The sequence below is a fragment of the Ictidomys tridecemlineatus genome, chromosome 1 (assembly GCF_052094955.1).
Source record: "Ictidomys tridecemlineatus isolate mIctTri1 chromosome 1, mIctTri1.hap1, whole genome shotgun sequence".
In the NCBI taxonomy this organism is placed as follows: Eukaryota; Metazoa; Chordata; class Mammalia; order Rodentia; family Sciuridae; genus Ictidomys; species Ictidomys tridecemlineatus.
In genome coordinates, this window is record NC_135477.1 from 149,654,217 (window position 1) to 149,668,415 (window position 14,199).

At 46.7% G+C, this 14,199-nt stretch overlaps 1 long non-coding RNA gene across 1 annotated transcript; it reads right to left on the reverse strand.

The window, feature by feature from the left end:
• Positions 1-976: 976 nt before the first annotated feature.
• On the reverse strand, positions 977-9,661 carry LOC144377563 (uncharacterized). The gene is made up of 3 exons (XR_013438554.1): positions 9,414-9,661; positions 3,863-3,929; positions 977-3,616 (listed from the first exon to the last, which is right to left on the reverse strand). It is a non-coding gene; the product is annotated as an uncharacterized LOC144377563 (long non-coding RNA).
• Positions 9,662-14,199: the final 4,538 nt, after the last annotated feature.

Genomic DNA, 14,199 nt, shown 5'->3' on the forward strand with positions numbered 1-14,199 from the left:
AAATAAATCAGTTTATTGGTGGGGTTTCCACCTTCTATTTTACTAATTTTCTAATCTATCAATTACTGAGAAAAGGGTATTAAATTCTTCAGTTATAAGTAAATATTTACAATTTCCTTTAGTTCTATCAATTTTTGCTTTATGTATTTTGGAGCTTTATTAGATAAAAACAAGTTTTATATTTTCATGTCTTCATGGATAATTAAATGCTTAATATCATTATAAAATGCCCTTTTATCTTTTTATCATCTTGAAGTTTACTCTTCCTGACTTAGTATACCTTCACCTATTTTCTTATGCATAGTATTTGCATGGTATCTTTTCTAAACCTTTTACTTTTAACCTTTTTGTATCTTTATGTTTAGAGCATAAATGTTTTAGAAAGCACATATAGTTGAGACTTGCATTTTTATCCAGTCTTACAGTCTCTGCCTTTTAATTGGGAAGGATAGTTCATTTATAGTTAATGCAATTATTTATATAATTTGATTTTATATATACCAAAGTTAGGGTTGATTTTTACTCATAGTCTTATTCACTCCTTTTGATAGTCTTCTTTCATACAACTATTTCTTATAGAATCAGGTTTCCCTCTGAAATCATTCCTTTCAGCCTGCAGAACTTTAATATTTCCTGCTCTCCCAGAGACTGACTTTTAAAGCTTTTGCATTTCTAAAAATGTCTTTTATTTTTATTTTTAAATACTTTAATGAAAAATCAAATTTTAGGTTAATGATTTTTTTGCTCTTCTTTCTGTTATGCTAAAGCTGACATAACATTGTCTTCTTACTCTCAATATCTACTGTTATTTCTGATAAGAACTCAACTATTATTTGTATAATCAATCATCTCTGTAACTTCTCTCTGATTTAAGTATTATTTTTTTAATTTAAAGAAAAATAAAGATCCTACTTGGGATTCTCTAAACTTCCTGGACTTGAAGGGTTAAGAGTTTTTGTTTTGCTTTGTATCTTCATTTGGTTTTGTTTCACTCCTTAATTTTGGGAAATGTTTGCTCTCTTGCTCCTTAAATATTTCTTCACCATTTATTTTCTCTCTCACCTTCTAGACTCTAATTATGTAGGAGTTAGAGCATTTGACATTACCTGATAGAACTGGAGCACTGGTTTTTGTTTATTTTGTTTTTACTTTCTCCCCCTCTACTTGTTTCATCATGAATCACATCTGTTGAAGTGTCTTTAAATTTATTGATTCTCTCCTTTGCTGTCTGCAATCTCATGAAAAATAGAATTTCTCATGTTTGACATCCTATTTTTCATTTCCGGCATTTCCATTTAGATCTTCTTTTCATAGGTTCATGTAACTCTATTGAATTTCCCCATGTGCTCATACATGTTGCCTGCCTTTTCCACAAGGTCCTTTCATATACTTATCATAGTTATTATACAGACCCTGTCTGGTAATTCTGGCATTTGAGGCAACTTCAGTGTGGTTCTATTGGTTATCTTGTCTATTGGCAAGTAATCATGTCATTGTTCATTAGTGGTGTGTGTGTGTGTGTGTGTGTGTGTGTGTGTGTTTGATAAGTTTATACTGAATGTCATAGATGATAGGGTAAAAAATAGTCGATATGAAGCAAATACAGCCCAAAATGGAGAATTTTCTTCTATTAGGCTGTTAATGTAGGAAGGTAAGTTAGCTTATAGCTTATAGTTGAGCCAGGTTTGGCTTTGCTGTTGTTTTAGTGACATGCAGCACTCTACAGTCTTCAAATTCTCTTAGTATTGTCTGTCTCTGCCCTATTCTCAGTGTGACAATTTCTCTCAATTCTCTCACACCACCTTGGACCTCAGCAGGCTCCTCACTATGGTAGAGGTCTTTCTTGGCATCCCTGCACTTCTCCTAGTGGTCTGCTGCTCCTGGTGCCCAATGCAAAGCCTAGCATTCAGGGTCAGCCTAGCCTCTTCATTCTCCTGCCTTTCCCCCAGGAGCAGATGACTACCATCTCATACTCCATGCAGAACCCAGAGCTCTGCAGGTCTCTAGCTCTTGTCTAGCAGGGGACAATAGCTATTCTTATACTCAGTGCAAGGTTCCAAATAAGGGCTGTGTTTCTGCTCCTTCTCCAGCAGCACAGAACCCAGGAGAGTTTATCTTGGTTCTTCAGCTCTAGCCTCATGTTTAGGCAAGCATTGTGTGCCTCTGCCTCACGCATGGAAGTCTCAGCACACCTGTTCCTCTCCCAGTGGCAGATAACCTCTACCTCTACTCTTAAAAAGGTAGAAATGCAGGAAGGTCTTTATTGGTTCTTCCACTTTAACTACAAGATTGGCAGGTCCTGCACCACAGAGAGCTCCCTCTTCCCCCTGGCTGTCCCAAGTCTTTCTTGTGGACTCTTGGTGGAGGCCCATGGAAAAGAGTGAGCAAGGAGGAAGCCCTCGTGTCTGTAGCTTCCAAGAATTCTTAATTGTTATGGGGACCCACACTTGGCTCTCATAAATTCATTAGTTTTCTTCTTACTTCCTTCTCTGATGGCTACCCCCTGCTCCTGTTCCCTGTCCAAGGTAGAATTATCACATGTCCCATCTCCCCCTTGGAGGGACTGCTACCCATTTGATTTTATTTCATTAGGTTACCTTGTATTCTCAGCACAGCTCTATGACAGACTTAAACACATTTTAAGATTTTTGTACACTGACTGGCTTATTATTATTATTATTATTAGTGTACAAGCAACATTCTCCTGAAACTTCATATCTCAGGTGGAAGCTCTCATGAAATGAGAATATTAATAACTAACAATCTCTCTTTTGGTATGTATTTATAGATTTTTAAACGCAATTTTCCTTTACATGCATTTATTCTTTTCCAATTGGAATCTTGCACATCTCCACTAATCCGATAACTGTTTGCACGTGAAGCTGTTCGCAGTAAGGAGATAAGGAGTTGCACACAGTCCGTGAAGGAATGAATAACATCGAAACAATTATAACTACAAAGCAACAACAAACATTTGCTGCAGTTAAAGCAGGTAGCATTTTGTATGTGTGATCTCATTTCTCATGACCCAGTGAACTAGATAATGGTTTCCAGATTAGGAAATTTGGGCTCAGAGAAATTAAAAGACACGCCCAAGGTCACACATCTACTAACTGGAGAAAGAAGGACTTGAACCCAAGCAGCCTGGATGCTGGAGTCCATGTTCTTAACTTCCACCTTGTGAAGGTGAGCGGCAAGGAACTAAATGTTCCTTAAACGAAATTTTCTCTCCTTAATGGCCTGACATCAGAATTTGGACAGGTTCATATAGTTCTTCATACATCCTGGCCTGAGCAACACACATGCACACACTTTTTTTTCCCCCCATCTGCATCTTTAACAAGGAATGGCCATTCCCAGACTTAATTCATCAGAAGGACTGCATCAGTCTGTGCCTGGGAGGAGCCTCTTCCCACCATTTGATACAGCAGCCTCAGGGCCCAACTGAATGGAGGATGCTGAGTATGGCAGCCAAGCAACACCCTTAAGCAAATATAGAATGCAGACAGCTCCTTGGAGAGAAGACGTAACTGTCTAGAGTCAGCCTCTGGGTTGGGCAGCCTGACTCCAGCAGGGTGGGGAGCCGCAGAGCACTATGGATCCTCAGCAAATGGATCTGGAGGAAAAAAACCACAATTGATCTCAAGGGAGAGGAAGGAAGAATTCACCTAACTACACCTGCGTTCAATGTCATTGACCAGACAGACACTCTGCCTGCAACAGAGCCCTCTCTTCTTAAAGCAATCACTTGACTGTTCAAAGCAAACTTTCTTTGAGTCATTTTAAGAGGGAGAGACACTGCCATTAAGGGAGAAGAGATCAAACACACCTTAATCTCCTCTATCAGCAGGCGGCTACTTACCAAATCTGAGAATGTGTCCTGTGCTGCTTCCTGAGTCTGATGGTCCCTCAACTTGGTACCTGGGATTCTGGAAAACCGAAATATGGTTTTACTTATGCAGGTCTCTATCTCTGGGTGATGTGTGGAATGATAACACAAGGGCCCAATCAGCTCCCACCCCAGTGGCTGCAAAAGGGTATTTCAGAATTCATAACTGGGATAGCTGCGGTTGCTTTCTTTAAAGAGGGATCAAAACATTGAAATCCATCCAAGAACCGTGCTATGTAACCTGAGCAGAGGCAACATTCATTAATAGGAAACGTACAAGGCACTGGCTCTCATGTTCTTAAGATTCCCTCTGCATTCCTCTGCAAGAAGTAGGCCCCAGGGGTCCAAATAGTTGGGAAGTCTCCTTTTGTATGACAGACTTTCGTGTGTCGCAGGCTCACCCATCCAAGGCTCTCTCTTATACCACTAGTTGTACAAATTAAGGTTTCATTAACAGAAGTAGATTTCCAAGAACAGAGAGGTGAGGCTCTTCTTGCTTTGGTATGGGTAACTTGTGCAAGGTTCTGTTGCATTCTAAAGTGGACTCTGCCCAACGAGAATGAGCCTCTAGTGGAGTCTTCAGCATGGAGGGGGTCCAGGACACATGACATGGTTGTAGGGAATCTGGATAAATTTAGCCTGCTTGTGCTTTTATTTTTGCTGCTGTGGCTTAGGCTCTGATTCATACTTACCCTTTCCACTCTGTACTCTAATCTCCCATGTGCTGGTCCCTCTCCCTGGACTAAACTGAGAGCCCCCTGAGGTCAGGGAGGATGGGTGGTTCACACCCAGCACCTGGCATGCCAAGGAATATTTACTGAATGAATAAACAAATTATTGAATGATCAATGAAAGGTCTTCCCTGGGAGGGTGGGTCCCCAGATGCCAGTATCTGTCCACCCCATCCTTCCATAGACCGTGGCCCATTCACAGAAGGAGGCAAGAAAAGTTGCAATTTGCTTCCCAGAGGGTGACTGGGGCTGCAGGGAGAGGCTGTTCCAGGGTCTGTCAGAAAGCCGGGCTCCCTTTATAGACAGCACGATGACGAATGCTGAATCTCATGAAGCCAAAGACAGGACCAAAGTGGATCCAGAGGATGGGGGGCCTCAGGCAAATGGCTCACCCCTCCTTTGTCTCTGCTTCCTTATGTTGTAAAAATGGTTAAACCCACAGCCAGTGCACAAGTGGTGCTGGAAGAATCAAATGAGATGGTGTTGTAAAGGGCACTTTAAAAATCACCCAGGACCTTAAATAGATCAAGGGAAATGACTTAAATAGATCAATGACTGACCCAGAAATGGAAACAAACTGCATTCTCGGGGGGAGGGGACAGCTGGCCTAAGACACGGGTGAGACTTGGGTGGGAGGGCTTTGGGGAAGAGGTCGGGAACTGGCTGGGCCCAGGGGCACCTCCACCCTTCATGGGCGGGCAGCCTACCAGGACATCTGGGCTGACTCCATGAACTGGCCCCTGAAATAAGGCCAGCAGTGAAGTGGGCCAGACCAGGACCATAGCTCACACATGGGGGATGGGAGGATAGAGCTACTGTTGCTGGATGGTGGCTTACACAGCACTGATAATTCACCCAGCCCCTCCCAACCATGTTCCCTTCTTGGTTTGGCCACTAGGAGATTCCAAATCTCATTTGCAGCCCGCCCCCCAACAAGGGCACTGTACCTGTGGCTTTATTTTTATTTCACACCTCTCCCATGAAATCACATCTCCAGAAGGGCAGGGACCCTGCTGTACTGTTCACAGCTCTATCCCCAGAGCCAGAAACACGGGAAATACTTGCTGAATGACCAGCCACACCTATTTCCTTACTTTTTCTCCCCCTTGGCCCCAGTTTCTCCATCTTTAATGTCTACCCTTCTGTGGTGTCTGTATTTCTGAAGCCAATTCAAATCCTCTTTTGTACAGGTGGGGTACCTAAGAAAAAGAGGATTCGGCAAATGCATCATTCCCCCCAAGGAGCTTCTGGAACAGGGCTGGCTTTTCCTGCCCCCTCCCAGAGGTAGGCCAGGTGGGGGCAGTGCAGAAGTCCCTGGTGCTGAAGTTCAGGTTTGTCCTTCGGAGGCCCTCCCCCAGGCAGGCTGCTCCCAGAGATTGTGTTACTACCTCCAGGTCGGCCTAGAGGTTGCCTAGCAACACCCACCAGCCTTCTGGCCTCTCAATCCCTCATTTGTGTCTTACATGTACACAGCTCCGTGTTAGCCTGACCCTGAGCAGTAGCCTCCTGCTCCACTTGCCGTCCAAAACAAGACTGATCTGCCGGCACCAGCAGAGTCTGAGGCCCAGCACCTTTTCCAGGCAGGAGAGCAGACTGCCCTGCGAGCCCCAGAGCCGCTGCATTTGTTTTGCATGTGCCCGGGAAGAAGTAAGGAGAAAGAGGTGAGCTACAGCCTAAAGCCCCTGTAAGTCAAAGGTGATGAAGATCTTGTTATCCCAGGAGCTGCCTCCTTGAAGATTTTTCTACTCTCGGGCAAATGCTTTTTTTTTTTTTTTTTTTTCAACAGAAGAGTCTAAAACACACAAGCATGTAAATAAACCAAGTATACTTAAGATCATCTGGAAGCTGCAAAAATCAATGTCCCTCTAAAGCAAGACAGTATACAGCATCCATTAGGGGAAGCAAGAAAACAATGAGTAATTAGGAAGGGAGGAGTTTTAAGAGACTCAAATTGTACCTGTAGCTTTCTAGAAAAGGCCAAGAGCCCCAAACTCCTCATCTAGGGGTGCAGACGTGGGCTCTTATCCCTTCCTTCTGACCCAAAGAAGCCTGGCCAGGCAACCTCCTCGCTGCCAAGGACTACAGATGTCACCTGGCTCCTTCACTCCCTCTCCAGCTTAACTAGCAGGCACGGTGAGTTCCAGGTGTGGGGATAGGAAAATTCTCCTCTTTCCCAATTCACTTCGAGAGTAGCCATACTTGTGCTGGGTCAAGAACCAGTCAACTCCATCTGGCCTCTGTCTCATAGCCAAAAGCTAAAACTGCAAACATTACATACATAAAAGGCAAAAGAGTAATTTTAGCTCTCTATGATGAAATCTATTTTTGATAGGGAAACTGTAAAGGTAAAAGTCATTACACACATAAAAAGCAAAAGAGTAATTTTAGCCCTTTATGATGAAATCTATTTTCAATAGTCAAATGAAGAACAGACAAGGAGAAAGGGTCAGATCAAGATACTCGGGAGCTATGCCATCCAGTATGGTAGACCCTAGTCCCTTAGTTATAGTTGCATTAAAATTAAATCGATGTAAATGTTCAGCCTTCTAGTTCACCGACCACATGATAGCCATTTCGAAAACTCTGCAAGATACACATGGCTAGTGGTTCCTGTGTCAGGCAACCTAATATTAAAGAACATTTTCATCATCGCAAAGGTTCTATTGGACAGCATCATGAGCAAGCTGTGGTCACAATGGTCCATCCCCAACATGGTAGAGTCTATCCATAGGTCCTGTTGGATGCCCATGTGCCCCTGACTATCATTTCTAAGCTGAGCCGAGACTTCAGACTTGGAAAAACCCTACCGTCAAGGCCCAAACTGTCCTGGATGTTTTCCAAGAACCCCCAAGTGCGGTGTCTCACCCAGACTAATCCTGTCATCACCCCCCCCCAAATTTACCTATGACCTGTCTTGAGGCCACACTCTTGTACACCTTTAAGGGTATAGTAAATGGAATGGTGCTGCCCACCCCAGTGGTATGTTCTCCAGAACCTATGGACATGAACTTATTTAGGAAAAGAATTTTGCCAAAATAATAAGTTAAAGATCTCAAGATGAGATCATGTTGACATATCCAGGGTGTCCCTAAATCTGATGACAAGCATCTTTATAAGAAGAGGAGAGGACATGAAGAGAAGGAGGCCACATGAACATGGAGGAAGAACTGGCGTTATGTAGCCAGGAACCCAGGAACACTGAGGATGACCAGAGGTCTGGAACAGATGCTCCCCGGAGCTTTTAGAAAGAACCAACCCTGCCAACACCTAGTTTTGACCTTCTGGCTTCCAGAACTGGAAAAGAATAATTCTTGTTGTTTTAAGCCACCTGGTTTGCGACAATTTGTTATGACAATCCTAGGAAACAAACACAAGGGGTCATCGGCCAATGATGAGCGACTGGTTTCCTCTCCAAGGGGACATGTGCCCAGCATCTATACATCACCTATGACTTCCAGCCAGACCCTGGGTTTCCATTGAACATGGGCAAAAGAGGCAGGCAATCTAAACAAGTTTTGAGTACAGAGCCACCATGTCTGATTTGTAAATGCCAAGAGGAAGCACCTGTGGAGAGCAACAGAGTGAATGGTTTGGGCACAATGAGGTCTTCTCAGTCCCCCTCAGATTGTGCTATGGAGATGGCTGTGGCATACCCCCCAGTCTTCCAGATCCTTGTTTCCTTGTAGCTCCCTCCTCCACACCCTCCTCAGCCAGGTTGTCCTCTGCCCTTCTCTCCTCTCCTCTCCTGCTCATCACATTGCCAAACCTACCTTCTCCAGGAAGCCTCCTCAGATGGCTCCATCTCAGGGCAACAGCTTCATGCCATGGCAGAGGCACCCTGGGTGCTAGGCTTGGTTTAGCACCCCTTACTATGAGACCCTCCCCCAACACACACACAATTTCTTCATCTCTCTGGGCCTCAGTATCCCCCTCTGTAGCATGAGGAGCAAGACAACAGTGATTTCCAGCCCTTGTATAACATGCTCACCAACTGGCACAGTTATTTACCCTCTTTCCTGGCATGCAGCAAATAGAATCACATAATATTAATGGTGATTTAAAAAAAAACTAGCAGTTATTGAGCTGGTCATGATGCTTAAGACTTTACCTGCATAATCACACTTAATTGCAATTTGGGGGATATATGGGTAAACTGATGGAGGGGAGAGGGAAGGCTACCCCTACCTACCAGATGCATGAAGGCAGAACCCTGTGTTCCTGGCTGGACCCAACTCTGAGCTTAACGTCCCACTAGGGCTCAGTACATCTGTGAAGAAGACACCAAAGAACTGACAGAAAGAGACCAGATTCAGAAAGCCTCTTATATTTGAATGGGGCCTCCCATTTCCAGTGGCCTATCCCCTGCCCACCCCCACCTCCTTCTAGAGCTTGTCAGAGAAGCAGAGCTCTAAATCACAGGACATCAGTCACACCAGATCCAGAACAGATGCTAACCATGCCAAGTACACCTCCAATTTTTTTTCTGCTGCCCTCTTCCCTGAGCCATGGTACGTGGGAAATCAGAATCAAGCCATAAGCCACCAGGATTAACCCCAATGTCAATACCTCCTAGATACACGGTTTTCTGAGAGCCTCCTGCAATAACCCATTCCCTGACACCCTGGCCTGCTCCTCTGGGTGCCCCCTTTGCACCTTCACTTTTTTATTTTGAGCAACCTGAGCCCAGCAAGCTGACCAAGGTGTCTTAGAGCTAATGTGCCCCTAGCTGGAGAGGCCTGGATGGCTGTACCTGGCCTTGTTCTCCGTACCCTGTGAAGAGGCCATTCACTCACCCTGTTCCATTCCCCTGGGGCTCAGCCAGCTGGTTCCAAGGCCACAAGGTAAACCTGGAGGTCCCAGCCACCTGTATCATGGGGAAACTCAGGAACTTGTGAATCGAAGTTTTTGCTCCCTTCCTCTCTCCCCAGGCAGGTCCCCAGAAGAAAGGTATCTTATACTATCAGCTCAAACGAGAATTCTAATGTGGGGGAGATTGAATTTTCTCCAGCCTTGTTTAACCTGGTCATTTCTGGCAGCCATGGGCAAGTGGCAATTTATCAGCCACTTCTGGAGCACAGGCTTATGAAATCAGCATGAGTCACTCTCTTGCCTTTTGCGTAAGCATGAATCACGAATCACAAAAAAAACCAAGGAAAACATGTGACTCAACCATTTTTCAGGCCTTGTAGGAACCAAAGATCTGGGGAAAGGTGAATGAACCCAAGGCCTTCGGGTGCCTTAGACAAGGCCAGGGACTGCCACGGGGCAGAGGGAAGAGCTCAGGTGGACACTAAAGATGGGCGTGGGCTCAGATACACACAGGCCTTAGCCAGTCTTCCCACACATTCCCTCAGTCCTGTTGCGTCCCAGGGAGTCAGCAGAGAGCAGGCCTGGCCCAGTCTCTGCCCCGTGTTGCTATGGTCTCCTGGAGGTTTTTTAAATGATTGGAGCCCTGTTTCTGCTCTTTGTCTAGTTGGGGAAATTAGGGCAAGTCATTTAAACATCTCTGTGCCTCCATTTCTTCCATTCTTCAGCCGACTCACAGGGTTATTTTAAGGATTCAATGAAAGAGCTAATTCACATAAGGTCCCTCACAGGGTCCAGACACTGTGTCTGCATAAAGAGCATTTGCCATTTCACTGGAGAGAGGAGAATGATGGGTGACTTTCTGTAGATCACAGGGAGCCCTCTGCCAGCCACCACCAAGCCTCCCAGCTGCACCCAGACAACCTGGAATCCAGGCATCCTGCAGCTCTGGCAGGAGAAGGCAGCTCAGTCTCCAATCTCCTGCCCACCTGGAGTCGCAGCTGCAAGGCCTCCTTCCTGCAGCCCACAGCAGCAGTACTTCTGTGTGGCCTTCCTCCTCTGGTCTTTTGGGCAGCAGGTCCTGACCACACTTTCAGCCTCTAACCTATATTTCTCTCCAAAGAGCTGAAGATCGCCATGAACAGCTTCTTCCTTTGGCCCTGGGTCGCCTGAGCAACCCTACCCTCTCTCATAGACAATAAGCTTGAAAGACTCTGGTCCCCCCTTTAATGTCCCGTGCTGAACTCCCCAACAAACTTCTTCCCTGTTCTCTTCAGACCCAAGCCTCGAAACATTCTTTAGGGCTGCTCCCTTCAGGGCCCAAGCTGTGTGCTACCCCAGGGGACAGGAAAAGGTCACAGATAGTGGAATGTGTAGGCACCCTCCTTGGACTGAGCAACCAGGCAGCCTGTGCACACCTCAGACCTGTGCTATTGGCCAACATTTGCTGAAAGCCTCTGCATGCTTGACCTTCTCCTGTAATCCTCACCACAGTCCTCTTGGGCAGGAACTGTCACCCCCAACCTAGGGCAGATGGAGGTCAACATGCAGTGAGTGCCAAGCTAACTAAGGACAAGGAGATGCAGGACTACTGGTGGAGGAGCTGGGATGCGGACAGCAAACAGAAAGGCCCTGAGGCTCCACCCAGACCAGGGACATCCCCGGGGCTTGGCTTATCTCCTCCTTCCAAGCTCCCCCAGCCCCGCCTCCCAGGCCAACCAATAGCAGTTTGTCCTCCGTGGGAAGGAAGGAGTCTACAGATCTCCCCTCCAAGACCAAGAAAGCCCCATATGCCCACGGGTGACAGCAGAGCTGTCCTAGCTACAGGGAGTGAGGGCATCTTTTTCTGGGGCCCCCAAAACCCAGGGACACTCAACTACTGATCCAAAACCCAGTCAGAAAAACCTTCACCTACAGACTTTAAAACAGTCGAAGTGACAGCATTTGGACGATGGTCAATATTAGATTGCCTCGTTATTCTACTTTTATCTAGCACCTAAATGTCAAATGTTGTTTAATTTAAAAATGGGACAAAATGGCAAATACAAAGATAGAAGACATAGAAGCAGAATGTTTAGGTCAGTTTTTGCACCACTGTGACCAAAAACTGACAAGAACAATTTTACAGAAAAAGCTTACTTGGGGGCTCATGGTTTCAGAGGTCTCAGTCCACAGATGCTGCCCCCATTCCTCAGGGTCTGAGGTGAGGCAGAACATCATGGTGGAAGAGTATGGTGGAGAAAAGCTCAGGGCATGGCCACCAGGAAGCAGAGAAAGAGTCCCCTTACCACTGACAAAATACCCCAAGGCATGGCCCCAATGACCCATCTCCTCCAGCCACACCCCACCTGCTTACAGTTACTGCCCAGTTAATTCCTATCAGGAGATTAACATACTGATTGGTTCAGGCTTTCATAGCCCAATCATTTCACCTCTGAACTTTCTTTCTTGGTGTTTGTTTGTTTGTTTGTTTTTATTTGCTTGTTTGTTTGTTGTACCAGGGTTTTAAACCAGGGGCACTCAACCACTGAGCCACATCCCCAGACCTATTTTGTATTTTATTTAGAGACAGGGTCTCACTGAGTTGCTTAGAGCCTTGCTAAGTGGCTGAGGCTGTCCTCAAACTTGTAATTCTCCTGCCCGAGCCTCTCAAACTGCTGGGATTACAGGCATGCAACATTGCACCCAGCATACAAACTTTCTTGCATTGTCTCATACATGAGCCTTTGGGAGACAACTAATATCAAAACCATAACACAGAAGCTGAAAAGGAGGAGAAGGAAAAGACTAAAGAAGAGGCAAAGACAAAACGAGAAGGTGAGGGTCCAGAGAAAAGCTTCAGAGCTGGGGGTGAGGATGCTCACATCCCACAGGACCATTTCCAGGCCCACCATCTCCACAGAGGGGTGCGGGGGCAACTGATTGGCAGAGCGCCTTATCTGGGATAGGCCTCGCCATCCTGAAGGGCAAAGGGCAGGGACCCAGCCAGGCTCCTCTAGGTAGATCACCTAGAGCAAGAAGAAAGGGGCTGGTCAAAACTGGGGATGCCAAGCCACCTGCCCACCCTTCAGTGTCCCAGCTGGCACTTTGAGCTGAAGCCCTAGGGTCTCCTTGACAATTCTTGCTTCTGTGAAAGTGCAGATCACAGTGCACGGCTTCCACTGACCTTTCCCTCTGTAGGTTCACCTGATGCTGCCCTTGACCTTCTGTTCAGAGCAGCCACCTTCACAAGAGAAAGCCCTTCCCAGCTGGCAAGCTCAGCCCTTGGATGCTTCATGGGAGACAGAAAATCTCCTGCTCCCCTCCTCCCCTGACCTCCCACGAGAAACAGCCCAGGGCACAGACAAGTAGCCTTAAATAGGGGCAGGATGGTCCCCAACTTTCCATCATTCCCACCTGAGTGATGTCTGTCAAGACTGTTCCTTAAATGCTAGAACAGAGAGGGGCCCAGGAAGTGACAAATGCGTCATGGTAGGGGCCAATTACACATGCTAATAGCAAATCCGTGCTGGGGCTCAGAGTCACCCAGACTATAGAGGGGATTTATGGCCCAAACCTGATTTCCCAGAATCCAGTGAACTCAGGAACAGAGAGAAGCAGAACCCGAAAGAGCTTTCCCCCAGGTCTCACTGGGAGCCAGTGTATTTTTGGAGAGCTTTGGCCTCGCCTGCTTGCTGTACTTTATTGCTGGCAGAGAGATGGGAAATTTATTACTTTACAAATCATACCATTCGCAGCATAAATGAACTGTCTGGCTGCGGCACGCTCGAGTCCAGATGATTTGCAAAACGTCTAATGGTAAGCGGGGTTATGCTATCTGCTTACGGCCTCCGAGACAAAAGCAAACCGTAAGGCTGAGCATCTGCACAGTGTAACTCGAGGCCAGCAAATTGGCTGCGACTCCTAAATGTTGGCTCAGCAGCATTACATAACTCGGTGTGCTCAGCCGGGGACTCAGAGGATCAGGGGGCAGCCCCTGAGCCCAGGGAGCCAGCCCTGACGAGGCTGTGGATGACAAGCAGGGCACCAGCAGGGTTCAGGGCCTGAGGTCAGGGCTGGGCCAAGCACCAGAGCCTGGCTAGTGCAGGGGCCTGCTAGACATCAGGAGGCCGGGTGGACGCTGGGGGGCTGCCCGGCATAGGGGTGCTCTCTGCAGCCTTTCTGCTCCAAATTCCCCAACCTGAGGAAGGAGGGAGGTGTTGAAATTATTGCAGCTCTGACATGGGGTGCCTTCCTCTCTGCTGACTGGCAACAGAGAAGACTGATCACGTGACCATCAACCCTGCCGGGCTCAGCCCAGTGCCCAAAACACAGGGCATCACCAGGAGGGAGGATGGCACACGCACTTACAGAGGAGACCCAACAAGTCATTCACCATCTCCCAGCTTCAAGGTCATGTGAATGGTAGTGCAGGATTCAAATCCAGACTATGAAGCTCTCGCTGTCCTGCGTCTATGCTGTACGTGGTGCATAAACTCGTCTTCTTCACAAGCCCTGAAGGCAACCTGTGGGGTGTGGGTGTTGTCATCCCCATTTTACAGGTAAGTAAACTGAACCTCAGGAGAGTTGTGCCCCTGGACCAAGTTCACACAGTCAGTGAGGGGCAGAGCCAGGATTCAAGCTCAGGGTCACCTGGTTCTGAAGCTTCTGGGTTTTCTTGAAGCACCTCTCTGCCTTCCACAATCTCAATATCATTTTAGGGCCTCTTACTGCTGTGCTGTTTGAGACAACCCCATCAGGACGCCACTGAAAATACTCAATGAGTGCTTTCTA